This window comes from Microtus oregoni, unplaced genomic scaffold (assembly GCF_018167655.1).
Source record: "Microtus oregoni isolate MIOR12 unplaced genomic scaffold, Mior012 000092F_002, whole genome shotgun sequence".
In the NCBI taxonomy this organism is placed as follows: Eukaryota; Metazoa; Chordata; class Mammalia; order Rodentia; family Cricetidae; genus Microtus; species Microtus oregoni.
Window position 1 is genome coordinate 9,259 of NW_024544603.1, and position 18,076 is coordinate 27,334.

General features: G+C 45.7%; 1 long non-coding RNA gene across 1 annotated transcript; it reads left to right on the forward strand.

Moving 5' to 3' along the window:
• Window positions 1–2,542: 2,542 nt before the first annotated feature.
• Window positions 2,543–11,278, forward strand: LOC121442611. Its single transcript, XR_005973577.1, has 3 exons — window positions 2,543–2,597; window positions 10,507–10,592; window positions 10,675–11,278. It is a non-coding gene; the product is annotated as an uncharacterized LOC121442611 (long non-coding RNA).
• Window positions 11,279–18,076: the final 6,798 nt, after the last annotated feature.

The window sequence follows — 18,076 nt, forward strand, 5'->3', positions numbered from 1 at the left end:
CTGCGACCCCTCGAACCATTCGGAACCCGCTCCCGAGGCCCTCGCGCAGGCCATTGGCTGAGGCGCTGCCCCGCTTGGCTCTGATTGGTCGCCGGCCACGTTCGCCGCTTTCCTGTGACCCCTCGAACCATTTGGAACCCGCTCCCAAGGCCCTCGCTCAGGCCATTGGCTGAGGCGCTGCCCTGGTGGGCTCTGATTGGTTGCCGGCCGGGCTCGAGGTCGGCCTTTCCTGCGACCCCGGGTCGGCTGCTTTCTGCGGCTGCGGGGTCCTGGGAATAATGTAGCTCCACCCCCACCCTTGCTCCGGGTTCCCGGAACTGCTTCTAGACATGCGCAGTGGTTGTGACCTGTAGCTAGGCATCCTTCCAAAACCCAGGTTTAAGAACCTTAAGTCGCTGGTTCAAATACCACCTCAGTGTTTAAAACTGCTCGTGGCCGGGCGGTGGTGGCGCACGCCTTTAATCCCAGCACTCGTAAAGCAGAGGCAGGCGGATCTCTGTTGAGTTCAAAGCCAGCCTGCTCTACAGAGCGAGTTCCAGGACAGCCAGGGCTATTAAGCAGAGAAACCCTGCCTCAAAAAACAAAAATTATAAAATAAAATTGATCGCGGGTCAAAAGTCAGCAGAGGATGCTTGTTTTTACTGTCAAAGATTAGTGAGATCACACACCAGGCCTGGCGCTTTCATCATACTACAGTTTAAAATTTATCAATGCTGTTGTGCATGTTAGTGCGCCCCTTTAATCCCAGCACTAGGGAAGCAGAAACAGGCTGATTTTTAAGTTCCAGATCATTCTGATCTACATGGTTCCGCCAGACAGTGGTGGCGCACGCCTTTAATCTCAGAGTGGTGGCGTATCTCCGTGAGTTCAAGACCAGCCTTGTCTAAAGAGCTAGTGCCAGGATAGGCTCCAAAGGTACACAGAGAAACCCTGTCTCGAGAAAAAAAAAAAACAAGCCAAATAGGTATGCATGGTGTTATTAACAGGCAATAAATAATCTCGCCTTGCACAAAAGAACACTCAAAGGGAAAAATAAAGTAGCTAGGTAAGTTAGTTCTTGGAGGAGAGGGTGGCAAAAGAAGTGCTAGAACGCACACCTGGGCAAACATGGCTATTTTTTTTGTAGGTGGAGGTGTTGGCTGCATTGCATTATACCCATTGGTGGGAACTTAACTTCACAATCTGACACGATTGGCTAATCAAAGCAAGGGGGAATGGGGAAATTAGGGGAATACAAGTCATTGCTGGACTGACTGCTTTTGATTTAAAAAAACAAACTTTTCTCATTATTTCTTCTTTTATTATGATTTTTTATTTCAAACTTAGAAAGCATACATAGATCATTTGGAGGCTCTAGTAGCAGTGTTGGGCCCTAAAGCCCCACCAAGCAGGAGGTCGCCCCAAGAGACACTCTCAGCACGGTTGATGCAATAGCACGAGGAATTTTTATTCTGCCACGGCAGAGGTCCCTCAGCCTCGAGAGGAGAAGGAAGGACTCCTGCTTTGTCTATTACAAGCTCTTTTAAAGGAAAAACCACAAAATCAGGGAGGGGGTAGTACAGAATCAAAGGGAAAGTCCAAAAATCATTTGTCAACTATTTTGACTAGTTCATTCAACGGTCAGCTAACTCTACTTGATCAATGTTATGGCGATTACAAGGAGGAACACCTGCAGGTCGTCTCACCCCAGTTCCAGGTCCAGGTCTATTGAAGAAAGACTACAATGGGGATGGAAAGCACTCAAAGCTCCAGTGTATGCGTGGTTGGTTCCCAGGAAAGGGGTGCAGTAATGCTGAGGTGCCCCAAAGTCTTTCAGCAGTACATTACTGTTATGAGTGATGGCCTAAACATGGCTTTCAGCAGGGCTGCTCAACTTTCCTCCTGCAGCGACCCTTTAATACCTCATGTTGTGGGGACCCCCAAAACACCATAAAATTATTTTCGTTGCTACTTCCTGTCATTTTGCTACTGTTGTGAACTGCAATGTAAATATCTGTTTTCCAATGTTTATAGGCAACCCCTGTTAGGTCAAGGCCCTTAGGCTGTAAAGAAACCACTGACTTACAGTCAGGATACCTTCCAAAGGGTAGTTTCTTGACAAAGCTATTGAACAGGCCCAACTGGAATATAAGGTTTTCACCCTGTTCAAAAATTTTATTCTCTTGACTAGAAAGAAATTTGTCTTTGCAAAGTCTTTATTTCACTATTCTCCTCTCTGGAAGGGTCACTCTAGAATTGTTTAGGAGCCAGATTCAAGATCAGGTTTCCCAAAACACTTTGGTGCCCAGACATTTTTGGGTTTTAGCCAAAAAAGAAAAGAAACTATATGCTTTTCCTTGGGGCCTTTTTACTTTAAACTGTCTGGCCAATGTCTACCCCCCTCTCAAGAGGTGTCCCTAATTGCCATTATGGGATTGGGGTGATGGCCGGTCTGGCTTGCTCCATATGAATTTTCAGTGTCAGGTGTGGCATTTGGGGAGTACCAGCCCAGAGGGACTATCCAAAGGTTACCAACTACCAGCTGTAGGGAGGAAAGGAAGTTCTTAACTGCTGTCGAGGCATGCAAGGAGGATAAAGGCCAGAGTTAGGACAAGCAGGTAAGGAGGGAAAGGCAGAATATGGGAATATGTCTAAAACAAAGCCTATTAGAAGTTCTTTCTTCATTTGATTTTTCAAGACAGAGTTTCTAGTAGCTTTGAAGCCTGTCCTGGAACTCCCTCTGTAGACCAGGCTGGCTTCGAATTCACGGAGATCCTCCTGTCTCTGCTTCCTGAGTGCTGGAATTAAAGGCGTGCGCCACCACCGCCCAGCTCATTAGAATTTATTGATGGGCTCACATGGACATATTCTACTGGGCCTCTCATTTTTCCCCCAAGGTGGGGTTCAACAGGATCTGTGGGTTCTGGAAATCCAACCCATGTCTGTTGGAAGAACAGCCAATGCTCTAAAGACTGAGCCATCTCAGCCAGGGTGTGGTGGTACACACTTCTAATCCCAGCACACAGGAGGCAAAGGCAGGCCATTCTCTGCGAGTTCAAGGCCACCCTGGTCTGCACAGCAAGTTCCAGGACAGGCGTTAAAGCCACAGAGAATCCCTGTCTCGAAAAACCAAAAGAAATGTATTATTATTTTGTGTATATGGGTGTTCTGCCTGCATCTATGTCTGAATATCACATGCATGCAGAGTCCTCAGAGACCAGAAGAGGACATCAGATGTGCTGAGACTGGAAATACAGTTGTGAGCAGCCATGTGGGGACTGGGGACAGAACCTGGATCCTCTGGAAGAGCAGCCAATGCTCTTAACCATTAAGCCATCTCTCCAGCCCCCGTACATAGTTTTGCTTTGCTTGAGGCAGGGTCCTACTAGGCAGCCCTGAATGGCCTCAAAACTCGGAGGTCTGTCTACCTGTTTCCAGAGTCTAAAGTCTAGCCCATACCTGGCTCTCTATTGTGGTTGAGACGGGATCTCTCACTGGACTAGAGTTTGCCACTTTGGCTAAATGGTGGGCTACTGAGCCCCTGGGATCCTTCTGTCACCCCTGCCAGCTCCCACTGCTGAGATTAGAGATATACCACTCTGCCCAGATTTTACATGCATGCTGGGGTTCTGAACTCAGGTCCTAATACCTGCGCATCAAGCACTTTACCCACCAATGCATATCCATTACCCATTTTAATTTTTTTTAATTTTATATTATTATTGTTGTCATAATCTGGCTTTTTTAGACAGAGTTTCTCTGTAGCTTTGGATCATGTCCTGGAACTAATTTTATTTTTTAATGCGCATGGCTGCTTTGCTTGTATGTATGTCTGTGCACAACTTTATGCCTGGCGCCAGAAAAGGCCATTGGATCCCCTGGAACTGGAGTTAGAGAGTTGGGAGATTCCTTGGTACTGGGACCGACACTCGAGCCCTCTGGAAGAGTGGCCAGTGCTCTTAACTACTGAGTCATTTCTACAGCCCAACACAGTCTTCTGAAACAAGGTCTCATGAAATCTAGGCTTATCTCAGCCTTCCTGTATAACTGAGCCTGGCCTTGAACTCTCAGTCCTTGGTCTCTGCCTCCAAAATGCTGAAATTGCAGCTTGAGCCACCATGCCCAGCTTCCCTGAGATATTTTTTTTCTTCTGAGACAGGGTCTCACTGTGATCCCTGGCTAGCTACGTGAATGTGGACCAGGATGGCCTGGAAGTTGTGACAATCCTCTTGCCTCCCTGAGATATTTTTTTTTCTTCTAAGACAGGGTCTCACCGTTTATCCCTGACTAGCTACGTGAATGTGGACCAGGATGGCCTGGAACCTGTGGCAATCCTATTGCCTCTCTGCCTGCTGTGCTAGAATTATAAGCATGAGACATCATGCTCAGCCGCTCGTGCTATCTTGAGGGGATTCTTTAGATCTTCTGACTGAGGAATCGTGAGTGTTCTCCCCACGTTTGGGTCCAAGGCTAAATTGTCCTGCACAAGCTCAAACTCCTATAGCTCCAGGAGCTACTGGATACACGCCCTCTGCCGGTGGTAGAGGAGGCCAAGGGGTTGCTTCTGTAGCTTGTTGCAACACATTGCGCCTGCGCGGCAAAAACGAAACCAAGAAACCCTGCCCATTTACTGGGGGAGCCTTAGCCTCCCATGGGCCTGGGCAGGCAGAGAGCCGATATTTGGGAGCCGAGGGCCCGTGATTGTCTGTTAGGTTCCTAGGTGGGGCCAAGTGGGTATACTTCAGGACAAAAGCCTAGGAGGTGAGGCCTTAGGTTATCCTAGTGTAGTCTTCCCTGCAGTGGCTCTCAAGCTTCCTAACTGCGCCCCTTTGATCCAGTTCCTCGTGCTGTGGTGACCCCCCCCCACCATAAAATCAGTTTCCTTGCTTCTTCATTACGTCATTTTGCTACCATTAGGAATCGTAATGCAAATCGTTCTGGAGACAGAGGCTTGTCAAATGGGGTGTAACCCACAGGTTCAGAACTGCTGTTTTCAAGTTTCAATGATAGAGGATTGTCAGAAGTTTTGTTCACCTGGGGTGATTTAACGCTTGGGAGGCTGAGGCAGAAGATTGTCACGAGTTCCTGGGTAAAACAAACAAACAAACAAAAAAAAACACAACCTTAATTTCTCAATATTATTAATGGTATAAGTAATAGATAAGTAAATAGATGTTCGCTAAAATAGGAACCAGGAGGTAGAGGAGGCCCTTGGATTGTCTTTACCTTTTTAAAATATTTTTTGAAGGCCGGGCAGTGGTGGTGCACACCTTTAACCCCAGCTCCAGGCAGTGACAGGTGGATCTCAGAGTTCAAGGCCAGCCTGGTCTATGGAACAAGTTCCAGGACAGGCTCCGAAAAAACTATATATGTGTGTGTATGTATGTATGTATATATATGTGTGTGTGTGTATACATATATATATATGTGTGTGTATATATATGTATATATATATATATATATATATATATATATATAGAGAGAGAGAGAGAGAGAGAGAGAGAGAGAGAGAGCGCTAAGGTCTCATTTGTATGTTCGTATGTCTGACTGATTACTTATGTAGACCAGGCTGGCTTGGAACCTCCAGAGACTCACCTTCTTCTGACTCTGAGTTCTAAAATTAAAGGCATGGGTCATCATGTCCAGCTCAATTTAATTTATTAATCATTTGCCTTTAAACAGGTTTGAGGGAGAAGACATCACACTTCAATTTAAGCAAACACTTTCTACTGTCAGACTTCTCTCTTTCTGTACAGTAGGCCACGAATCCATAGGCAAGGGCCCCACCAGCTTGGGCTCCTTCGTATCAGTTTAATTACTTTATTTAATGATTTAAAATAGTTTTGTTGTTGTTTTTGTTTGACACAAAGTCTCAGTATGTATCCCTGACTGTTCTCGAACTCACTTGTAGACAAGTGGCCTTGAACTGCCAGAGTTCTAACACCCCTCTTCTTAACTCCGCGAGCTCTGCCAGCGCTTGGTACAGGTCTACATGCAAACACAAAACATTCACAGAAATAAAAACACCTCCAAACACCCTCTGAGGATCTGTGTCACACATGGCTGTAAAAGCAGGAAGGGACGGGCACAGGAGTGTATCAAGGGCACAAAGGGAGGCTAGTGCAAGACCCCTGCAGGTACAGGTGAGGGCATAAAAAGAAAAACTAGTGTCATTTCTAGCACCCTGTGCCAAGGCCTACTCTGGAGAAATTAAAGGCATAAAAATGGATGGATGAGTGGCCGGGCAGTGGTAGCACATGCTTTTAATCCCAGCATTCAGAGGCAGAGTCGAGTGAATCTCTGTGAGTTCAAGGCCAGCCTGATCTACAAAGTGAGTTCCAGGACAGGCTCCAAAAGCTACAGAGAAACCCTGTCTTGACACCCCTCCCCCACACACACTGAGAAAAAAGGATGAATGGACAGAAGGAAATAATACATGGTGGCTCGCACCTGTAATCCTAGCACTCAGGGGGCAGAGGAAGGACTGCTAGGAGTTCAAGCCCAGCCTGCACTATCTAATAATCAGACCATCCAAGACTACACAGCATGATCCTGTCCCAAAAAAGAATAAAGTTTTACATTGATTTATTTTGTGTATATTTGGGGAGGGGGTATGTGTACCTTGGTGTGCTTGTAGAGGTCATTGTCAGACTTGGTGGCAAGTGCCCACACGTGCTGAACCATCTCAATACCCCTAAATAAATCATTTTTAAAAAGGGCTGATGATATAGAACAGTGGTAAAGAGAAATCTTTGAAGAAAGAAATTGAAGGCCAGGCGATGGTGGCATACGTCTTTAATCCCAGCACTCGGGAGGCAGAGGCAGGTGGATCTCTGTGAGTTCGAGACCAGCCTGGTCTACAGAGCTAGTTCCAGGACAGGCTCCAAAGCTTCAGAGAAACCCTGTCTCGAAAAACCAAAAAAAAAAAAAAAGAAAGAAAGAAAGAAAGAAAGAAAGAAATTGAAGAAGATGCCAGAAAGTGGAAAGATCTCCCATGCTCTTGGGTTGGTAGTTGGTAGAATTGTAAGACTTTAAGACAATCCTGAAGCCATTTTTGACAATTCTGAGTCCTCTCAGCCTCTGTGCCATAGTGCTTCCCCTCCTCCCCGGGAACCAAGGACCTGACAGCTATACTCACACGTACTCAGTTCCTGAACAATTACCCATATACGTATGCTTTGGTTCGGTCCCCTGGGAAACGGGGTCAAAATGACCTCTTACCTCATCTGATCTGGCAACAGCTCTCCAGCCAATTATTGGTAATAGCCCTTTCGAATAAGCCAATCACAACCCCCCTTGCTTCTGTGGCCTTCTCCTTTAAAAGTAGCCTGTGCAAGCTATTCGAGGTCTCTCGGCTTCCCGAATGCTGGGGGACCCTGTCATGACAGAATTAATAAAATCCTCATGCTTTTGCATTGGCTGTGGTGTGTGAGGTGGTCTCTGGGGGCGACTCCTCCTCGGTGTTTGGACGCTAGAGTCCAACAGAATTAACATAGTAAAAGTGGCAATCTTACAGATTCAATGCAATGCCCAGCAAAATCCCAACAAAATTCTTCACAGACCTCGAAAGAATGGTACTCAACTTCATGTGGAAAAGCAAAAAAAAAAAAAAAACAACCCAGGATAGCCCAAACAATCCTGTACAATAAAAGAACGTCTGGAGGCATTGCAATCCCTGACTTCAAACTCTACTACAGAGCTACAGTAATGAAAACAGCCTGGTATTGGCATAAGAACAGACAGGAGGACCAATGGAACCAAATTGAAGCCTGGATATTAATCCACACTCCTTCAAACTCCTGGTTTTTGGGGGGGTTTTTTTGGTTTTTTTTTTTTTGGTTTTTCGAGACAGGGTTTCTCTGTGGTTTTGGAGCCTGTCCTGGAACCAGCTCTTGTAGACCAGGCTCGAACTCACAGAGATCCACCTGCCTCTGCCTCCCAAGTGCTGGGATTAAAGGTGTGCGCCACCACCGCCCGGCCAAACACCTGGTTTTTGACAAAGAAGCAAAAAATATCAAATTGAAAAAAGAAAGTCTATTTAACAAATGGTGCTGGCACAACTGAATATCATCATGTAGAAGAATGAAAATAGACCCATATTTATCACCATGCACAAAACTCAAGTCCAAATGGATCAAAGACCTCAACATAAATTTAAGCACACTAAGCCTTAAAGAAGAGAAAGTGGGAAGTACACTTGATCGCATTGGCACAGGGAACCACTTCCTAAATATAACCCCAGCAGCACAGACACTGAGAGAAACAATTAATAAATGGGACCTCCTGAAACTGAAAAGCTTCTGTAAAGCAAAGGACATGGTCAACAAGACAAAACAGCTTATGGAATGGGAAAAGATTACCAACCCCACATCAGACAGAGGGCTGATCTCCAAAATATACAAAGAAATCAAGAAATTGTTTATCAAAAGAACAACTAATACAATAAAAAAATTGGAGTACAGATCTAAACAAAGAACTCTCAACAGAGGATCACAACCCAAGAGAACCTAGACAACAATGAGGACACTAAGAGAGACACACATGGACCTAATCTACATGGGAAGTAGAAAAATATAAGATCTCCTGAGTAAATTGGGAACATGGGGCCCTTCGGAGAGGATATAAGGGGAAGGGAGAAGCAGGGAGGAGAGCAGAGAAAAATGTAGAGCTCAAGAAAAATTTTTAAAAATGTGTATGTATAAATGTTTTGCCTGCATGTATGCATGTGAACTACATGCATGGTAGAAGCCTTCAGAAGTAAGCAGAGGGGGTCAGATCCCCTGGCACTGGGGTTATGGATGGATGTAAGTCACCATGTGGTTTCTGGGAAGAGAACCCAGGTCCTCTGGAGAACAAGTACTCTTAACTGTTGAGTCATCTCTCAGCCCCAAATAGACTTATTTTTTTATTTGTATGTGTGTATGTGCACATGTGCGGTGCCTATTGAAGAAAGAAGGGGACATCAGATGGTTGTGAGCTACATATGGTGCTGTGAATTGAATGGACTCATTCATCATAACCACTGAATCTTTTCTCCAGCATCTGGTTTCTTGACTTTGACAAAGTGTGTCCCAGCACGGGAGAGGCAGAGGCAGGTAGACGTCTGTGAGTTCAAAGTCAGCCTGTTCTATAAAACAAGTTCCAGGATAGCCAGAATTGTTACACAGAGAAACTCTGTCTCAGAAAAAGAGAAACAAACAAAAAAGATAAAAAGGGTCTTGCTGGCCTTAGTGGCAAGTCTGTAGTCTAGGCAACTGAGAGGCAGAAGCAGGAAGAGCAGAAGTTCAAGGTTCTTCCTGGCTAAAGATTTCTGGACCAGTTGGATGGAAATACAGTTAAGCAATATATATATGCTTGGAAGATGCAGTGTGTAGTGTCTTATGGGATCACACCTGTACATTTGTAATATCAGCAGTTCTTAAAACCAAGGGGGATCTAGAGTTCAAGGTCATCCTTAGCTACATATCAAATCTCAAACCACACATGAGATCCTGCCTCCAAAACCAAAAAGCAAAAGAGCAAAATAAAAACAAGGACCCACATGAAAGGAGAGAACTGACTCGGACAATTTGTTTTCTGACCTTCACACAGGCAATGTAACAAGTATACTCCCCCACACACACAAAAAATGTAAAGTCATTTTATTATTCTGTTTGCATGAATGTTCGGCTTGCATGTATTATCTGTACACCACACGGATCCAGTGAGTGCTACTGGAGGCCAGAAGAGGGTATCAGATCCCCTGGGACTGAAATAACAGACAGTTGGGAGAGCCCTGTGGATGCTGAGGATCGAACCTGGGTTCTTTGAAAGAGCAGGCAGTGTTTGTTCCATTGAGCCATCCCTCCAACCCTCTAAAAGATTTTTTAAAAAAACAAAATTAAAGCCAGGAATGGTGGTGCATGCTTTTAATCCCAGCACTCAGAGGGCATGGGGCCTACTCAGTGACTTTCAGGACAGTCCAAACTACATAAAGAGAGTGTATCTCAATAAAGAGAGAGAATGAGGGAAGAAGTAGAAAAAAGAAAGACACACACAGAGGAGAGGAGATTATTTAATGGGCAGATATACACATACATACATACATATATCATTTTTTAAAAATCATAAAGAAGCTGGCTGGTAGTAGTCCATACCTTTAATCCCAGAACTCGGGAGGCAGAGGCAGGCAGATCTCTGTAAATTCAAGGCCAGCCTGGTCTACAGAATCAGTTCCAGAACAGGCTCCAAAGCTACACAAAGAGACCCTGTCTCAAAAAACAAAAACAAAATCATAACGATACTCAGTCTTGCACATTTAAGGAATTCCTCCAAAAAATTTCTTTTTTTATTTTTTGTTTTTTTTTTTGTTTTTTTCAAGACAGGGTTTGTCTGTTTAATAGCCCTGGCTGTCCTGGAACTAGCTCTAGTAGACCAGGCTGGTCTCGAACTCACAGAGATCCACCTGCCTCTGCCTCCCAAGTGCTGGGATTAAAGGCGTTCGCCACCACCGCCCAGCGATCTCATTTCTTTCTACCTCATCTGTAGGCGTGACAGAAAACATGCTGGAAACCCTGATTCCCAAGGGAGAGGGTCACCGTGTGATGGTGGTGCTGGGACCACATGCTGGAAAGGTGAGTCCCCACACCTGGAAATGACTCTGGAGATCACTGAGGATCTAGGCTGCCTTTGCTGACTCTCCCCATTCCTCCTCAGGTGGGACTTCTTCTGAGTCGGGACAGCGTGCAGAGTCAAGCTTTGGTGCAACTTGGGAGAGAGAACCAGGTTGTAGAGCTCCACTATGATGCTATCTGCCAGTACATGGGTCCCAGTAACTCGGATGAAGACTGACATGTGGACCACTGTCATCCCCCAGGCTGTCACTAGTTGTGTTGCAATCTGCAATGGATGCCATGGAGAAGATAGGAGACAATTGTTCTATCCTCCTTTGAGGAGCAAGAACAGAGGTGTGAGTTGATAGACCAGACTATTTACCAAAATTTAGAATATAATAAAACCCATTTTAAAAAGTGGGAAGATGACATCAAAACCAGTATGTGAGCTGTGAATTCAGGTGGGAACTGAGATGACTGAGGTGGAGCTACTTCACTTCTTAGCCTCATTTCCCTGCTCAGGGTGCAGGACAAGTTAAATTACCTATCCAATACAGAGTTCCCTCTTGGAGCATAGAAATGATGAGATCTGCCGGGCGTTGGTGGCGCACGCCTTTAATCCCAGCACTCGGGAGGCAGAGGCAGGCGGATCTCTGTGAGTTCGAGACCAGCCTGGTCTACAGAGCTAGTTCCAGGACGGGCTCCAAAGCCGCAGAGAAACCCTGTCTCGAAAAAACAAAAAAAAAAACAAAAAAAAAAAAGAAATGATGAGATCTGTCCTCACACAAACACTATAGAATCTCCAGTGCTACATCTCAGAACAGCTTCCTGAGTTTGGATCTTGAATGGCTTTCAAAGACCCATATCTTTCTTTTTTTAAGGTTCATTGTATTTTTAGTTATATTATGTGTGTGCCTGTGTGAGAGTGTGCAATTATGAGTACAGATGCTTTCAGAGACCATTAGTGTTAAGTCCCCTGGGAACTGAAGCTACATGCAAGGAACCAAACTTGGGTCCTTTGAAAGAGCAGCAAGCACTCTTAACCACTGAGCCATCTCTCTAGCCCATATATCCATATGTTAAAGGATTCTTGCCCAGGATGATGCTAGTAGCACTTATTTTTGACCTTTGAAAGCTAACGGCCTGCTAGAGATTGCTTAGGCCATGACTTAGAACCTCCAAAACTGTGAACCAAAATAGACCTTTCCTCCTCACACTTTATTTCTGGTAGTTTGTCTGAGTAAGGGAAAACTGCTGCCCCCGCTGAGAACTCTAGTAGGACATCCGTTATCCTTGATCCAGGGCAGACCTCCAGGAATGTCACTGAGGTGATGATGCACTGAAGAGACATGGAGACTTATGCCCACAGATGGGATGGGTTACTTCTAATTTCCAAAGAAGCCAGTCACTTTTAGTCCTAAATTATTAGCTTGCAGGTTAAAAGCTATTTCTGACTCATGCAGTTTCTCTGCTTGCCCTAGGTAATTATATTTTTTTAAAAGGTTATTGTTGAGAATCCTGAACATTTTTCCTGCTTAATGGTGTAAGATAAAAATCAACAAGAGAAGTCAGAGTATTAGACACTATTGCTTCTAAATCATATTTGAAGCTTAAGTCATTCATGCAATAAATGGTATTTGACTTAGATCTGGGCCACAGATAAGAATACCTAAATGCCTATGGCATACATTGAAAAGAGTCAAAACACCCCAGAACAGGATGATAAGATAATTGGGACTAGGGATGGGGCTTAGTGTTGGTGTATGTGCCTAACATATGTAAAGCCTTGGGTTCCATCCCCAGTACCACCAGGAAAAGAGAAATTGCTGACTGTTGAACAAAGGCAAACTGAACTCTCTGGCCAAAATGAACAAACATAAAAACGATGTGAGTCACCAAGTGTGGTTGGTAGCCCATACCTGTAATCTAACACTTGAGAGCCGAGACAGGAAGATTTCCATGAGTTCTAGGACAGTCTGAGCTTCATCAAAAGACTCTTTCTTCAAAAACTTAAAAACAGGAAATGGGCTGGGTGTGGTGGCACACAGCTCTGATCCTAGCACTCAGTAGGCATAGTCAGGCAGATCTCCATGAGTGTGAGGCCACCTGGTCTACATAGCAAGTTCCATAGGGCTACATAGTGGGTCTCAGAAAAGAGTGTCGCTTTTCCCCTTCCTATTACCCCTTTTATGTCTCTTGTCTAATTGCTACAGCTAAGACTTTGACACTGTAGAAAACAGGTAGAGGAGAGTGGGCAACTTTCCTTATCTCATTCCTGATTTTAGAGGAAATGCTCAGTATGTCTCCATTTAATATAATGTTGGCTATAATAACATGTTGGTATATAACCTTTATTATTTTGAGGTGTTTTCCATCTGTTCCTACAGTCTCCAGAGCTTTTATCACAAAAACTTGTCGAACTTGTCCAATGTGTTTTAAACATCAGTTTAAATAATTAATGTAATTTCTGTCCTTGAGTTTGTTTGTATTCCATTTATTGGTTTATGTATGTTGTAACAATGTTGCCTTTCTAGGATGAAGCCCATTTGGTTATAATGTGTAATCTTCTCAGTGTATACCTGAATTCAGTTTGTAAGCATTTTGTTAAGAATTTTTGCATCTGTGTTCATCAAAAAATTGGTCTGTATTTTTTTCTTTCTTTTTCCTTTCTTTATTCTCCTCCTTCATCTCTTCTCTTTTTTCTTCTTCCCTTTTTTTTTAATATTTATTTATTTATTATGTATACAATATTCTGTCTGTGTGCATGTCTGCAGACCAGAAGAGGGCACCAGACCTCTTTACAGATGGTTGTGAGCCACCATGTGGTTGCTGGGAATTGAACTCAGGACCTTTGGAAGAGCAGGCAATGCTCTTAATCTCTGAGCCATCTCTCCAGCCCTTCTTCCCCCTTTTTTTTTGTTTTGGGTTTTTCGAAGCAGTGTTTCTCTCTGTTGCTTTGGAACCTGTCCTTGAATTCACTGTAGACCCCCAGCATGTGCTGGGATTAAAGGCATGTGTCATCATGCCTGACCTAAAGAACTTTTTTTAATATATTACCTGAACTAACCCAAACTATCAACAAATGGAACTGTATGGAATTGAACACTTTGTGTACATCAAAGGGTGTTGGACTCTAGCGTCCAAACACCGAGAAGGAGTCACCCCCAGAGACCATCTCATACACCACAGCCGATGCAAAAGCATAAGGATTTTATTAATTCTGTCATGACAGGGTCCCCCAGCATTCGGGAAGCCGAGGGACCTCGAATAGCTGGTACAGTCTACTTTTAAAGGGGCCACAGAAGCAAGGGGGGGTTGTTCTTTGAACATTCTGATTGGCTTATTTGCAAGGGCTATTACCAATAATTGACTGGAGAGCTGTTGCCAGATCAGATGAGGTAAGAGGTCATTTTGACCCCGTTTCCCAGGGGACCGAACCAAAGCATACGTATATGAGTAATTGTTCAGGAACCGAGTACGTGTGAGTGTAGCTGTTAGGTCCTTGGTTCCCGGGGAGGAGGGGAAGCACTATGGCACAGAGGCTGAGAGGATTCAGAATTGTCAAAAATGGCTTCAGGATTGTCTTAAAGTCTTACAAGGGAACAGTGGGCAGAGCCAAGAGCAGAGATCTTTACTAGCTACACCTCAGACAATGGGCTGATAGCCAGAATTTTTTTTTTTTTTTTTTTTTTTTGTTTTTCGAGACAGGGTTTCTCTGTGGTTTCTCTGTGGCCTGTCCTGGAACTAGCTCTTGTAGGCCAGGCTGGCCTCGAACTCACAGAGATCCACCTGCCTCTGCCTCCCGAGTGCTGGAATTATAGGCGTGCGCCACCACCGCCCTGCTTGATAGCCAGAATTTACAAAGAATTAAATTAAATTAAATACCAAGGAAACAAAATTGCCAGTCATCAAAAAGTACAAATGAGCTGGGCGTGGTGGCGCATGCCTTTAATCCTAGCACTCAGGCAGGTAGATCTCTGTGAGTTCAAGGCCAGCATGGTCTACAAAGTGAGTTCCAGGACAGCCAGGACGTAGAGAAACTGTTTAAATAAAAACGGGCTGGAGGGTAGTAATGGTGATGGTGACTGCGCATGCCTTTAATCCCAGCACTCAGGAGGCTGAGACAGGTGGATACCTGAGTTTGAGGTCTGCATGGGGAAAACCAAACAAAAACGACCAATAACCATTTTTAAAGTGTTCACTATCCTTAGCCATTAAGGAAATGCAAATTAAACCTACTTTGAGATACCACCTCACCCCAGTCAGAATGGCTGTCCATAAATCTGACAACCAATGTTGGAAAGGATGTGGAGAGAAAGTACCCTTAATCAACTTTTGATAGTGGTGCAAGCTAATATAAAGTCATTGTGGAAATCAGTTTGAAGATTTCTCAAAGAACCCCATACCCTACCATAGAGATATTGGCACCCCCATGTTTATCGCTGCTTTAATCACTATAGGAAAGAATGAAATCTATCTAGTCCATTAACACACACACCAAATTTTCATTAGCCGTATTGAAGGGTTTACCCAGCACTCCCCACCCCAGTTGGCAACTGTGACAGGCTGCAGAAAAGACCCAGCAAGATACAGGCCCCTGACTGAGCAGGATGTGCTGAGCCCCTGGCCTTGCCTTAATTACTGGGAAGAAATTGCCAGGTATTCTCCATTTGGTAAGGAAGCAATCAGAAGTGAGCTGGCGCTGGCGGGCTCTGGATGTGCTTTACTGTTAATGGTGGAATGCAGTAACCGCTCCCCCATGGCTTCCAGGTATAGCAACCTTTCCCCAGCTGCAGCTGACCAATTACCTCAGGACAGGTTCCCCCAGCCTGGAGGTGTGCCTATCCCAGACTGTCCGTGCAACTTGAAGACTCCCAGACCATCCCCCCTTTGCTCTATCCCCCTGCCCCACTGCTGCTCTTGGGGGGTCCCTCCTCCATCGGACCAGCGGGTGGACCAACGGACAGATGGATCCCATTTAACTTGTAATAAAAAAAGACTTTGCTTTTGCATTGGATGTGGTCTCTTGGTGGTTTTGGGGTTCCAGAATCCCAACAATATATTTAAAACAATGGAATGTTATTCAGTGCTAAAAAAAAAAAAAAAAGTTAAACAAAAACTCGCAGGAAAATGGATGAACTTAGAATGTATTTTATTCTCAGAAAAATGCCTGTTATATTTGGAATGTAGCCAATAATATATGTATATATGTAAGCAAATGTTTACATGGGACACAGTATAGCAAAGAAAAGAACAAGAAAGACTAAGTATAAGGGAATGGGGAAGGACTGAATGCAGGGAATGGACATGAATTATGAAAAAAGATATGAAGCTAATTGTTGGTGGGTTTTATTTCTCTTAAATCTCTAGGTATTTTGCTTGCCTCTATGTCTCTGCCCTACATGAGTGCCTGGTGTCTGCAGAGACCAGGGGAGTGCTCTCCTGGAACTGGAGTTCCAGAGAGTTGTGAGCCACCTTGTGGCTGCTAGGGATGAGCCCAGTCCTTTGAAGAGCAGCCAGTGCTCTTAAGTGCTGAGCCATCTCTCCAGCCCCTATTGTTACTATTTTTGTTATTTGTTTTTTTGTTTTGTTGTTGTTTGTTTGTTTGTTTTTGGCGAGGACTCAAGACAGGGTCTCATTTCGTAGCCCTAGCTGTCCTAGAACTCAGTTTGTAAACCATTATGTCCTCAAACTCAGATATCCGCCTGCCTCTGCCCCTCTCCCCTGAGTCTGGTATTAAAGGAGTGTGCCACTATGCCGGGCTCACGAAAGTTACTTTTATGAAATATCTGTGTAACGTTCGGTATTTTCCCAAGCCCCTCCCCACCCTGTCAATCACTCCTATAACCGCAGTGTTCAGCAGGGTAGCAGGAGGATCTCCTCGAGTTTTAGGTCAAACTGGCCAACACAGGATGTTAGAAGCCAGTGTGGACAATATAGAGTGTACGACTCTATCTCAAAAGTGAAAACCAGGTCACTCCACAACGTGTTCCCTTTCAAATATTTGCAGTCTCAGGACCGCACCCACCCTAAGACCTGGTGCTCAGGGAAGTAGCCACTCCCAAGCCCTGTGACGCTAGCTCGGCCCAAACCACTGCGTGTGACCGGAGGGGACCATCTGAGCCGCGGATCGCGGCGGCCTGGGCTGAACCACATGGATGTCGGGCGTGGGGGGAACTCGGGAGCCGCCGCCCGGCTCGAGCCCCTGCAGGGCGCGGCCATCTTGGGACGTTCCACTTGTCCATGGCGGAGGAGCGGGGCAAACAGGGAAGCGGCATCTCGGCCGCAGACGGCCACCATCCGCTCACCCCAAAACCCCGTCTGGGCGTGCTTCCCGCCACGCTGCGCTGGCGGATGGAACTATCGGGCCAGCGGGACGCCGCTATCCCACCCGGCACGTTCGCCCGCTTTCCTGCGACCCCTCGAACCATTTGGAACCCGCTCCTAAGGCCCTCGCGCAGGCCATTGACTGAGGCGCTGCCCCGCTTGGCTCTGATTGGTCGCCGGTCACGTTCGCAGATTTCCTGCGACCCCTCGAACCATTCGGAACCCGCTCCCGAGGCCCTCGCGCAGGCCATTGGCTGAGGCGCTGCCCCGCTTGGCTCTGATTGGTCGCCGGCCACGTTCGCCGCTTTCCTGTGACCCCTCGAACCATTTGGAACCCGCTCCCAAGGCCCTCGCTCAGGCCATTGGCTGAGGCGCTGCCCTGGTGGGCTCTGATTGGTTGCCGGCCGGGCTCGAGGTCGGCCTTTCCTGCGACCCCGGGTCGGCTGCTTTCTGCGGCTGCGGGGTCCTGGGAATAATGTAGCTCCACCCCCACCCTTGCTCCGGGTTCCCGGAACTGCTTCTAGACATGCGCAGTGGTTGTGACCTGTAGCTAGGCATCCTTCCAAAACCCAGGTTTAAGAACCTTAAGTCGCTGGTTCAAATACCACCTCAGTGTTTAAAACTGCTCGTGGCCGGGCGGTGGTGGCGCACGCCTTTAATCCCAGCACTCGTAAAGCAGAGGCAGGCGGATCTCTGTTGAGTTCAAAGCCAGCCTGCTCTACAGAGCGAGTTCCAGGACAGCCAGGGCTATTAAGCAGAGAAACCCTGCCTCAAAAAACAAAAATTATAAAATAAAATTGATCGCGGGTCAAAAGTCAGCAGAGGATGCTTGTTTTTACTGTCAAAGATTAGTGAGATCACACACCAGGCCTGGCGCTTTCATCATACTACAGTTTAAAATTTATCAATGCTGTTGTGCATGTTAGTGCGCCCCTTTAATCCCAGCACTAGGGAAGCAGAAACAGGCTGATTTTTAAGTTCCAGATCATTCTGATCTACATGGTTCCGCCAGACAGTGGTGGCGCACGCCTTTAATCTCAGAGTGGTGGCGTATCTCCGTGAGTTCAAGACCAGCCTTGTCTAAAGAGCTAGTGCCAGGATAGGCTCCAAAGGTACACAGAGAAACCCTGTCTCGAGAAAAAAAAAAACAAGCCAAATAGGTATGCATGGTGTTATTA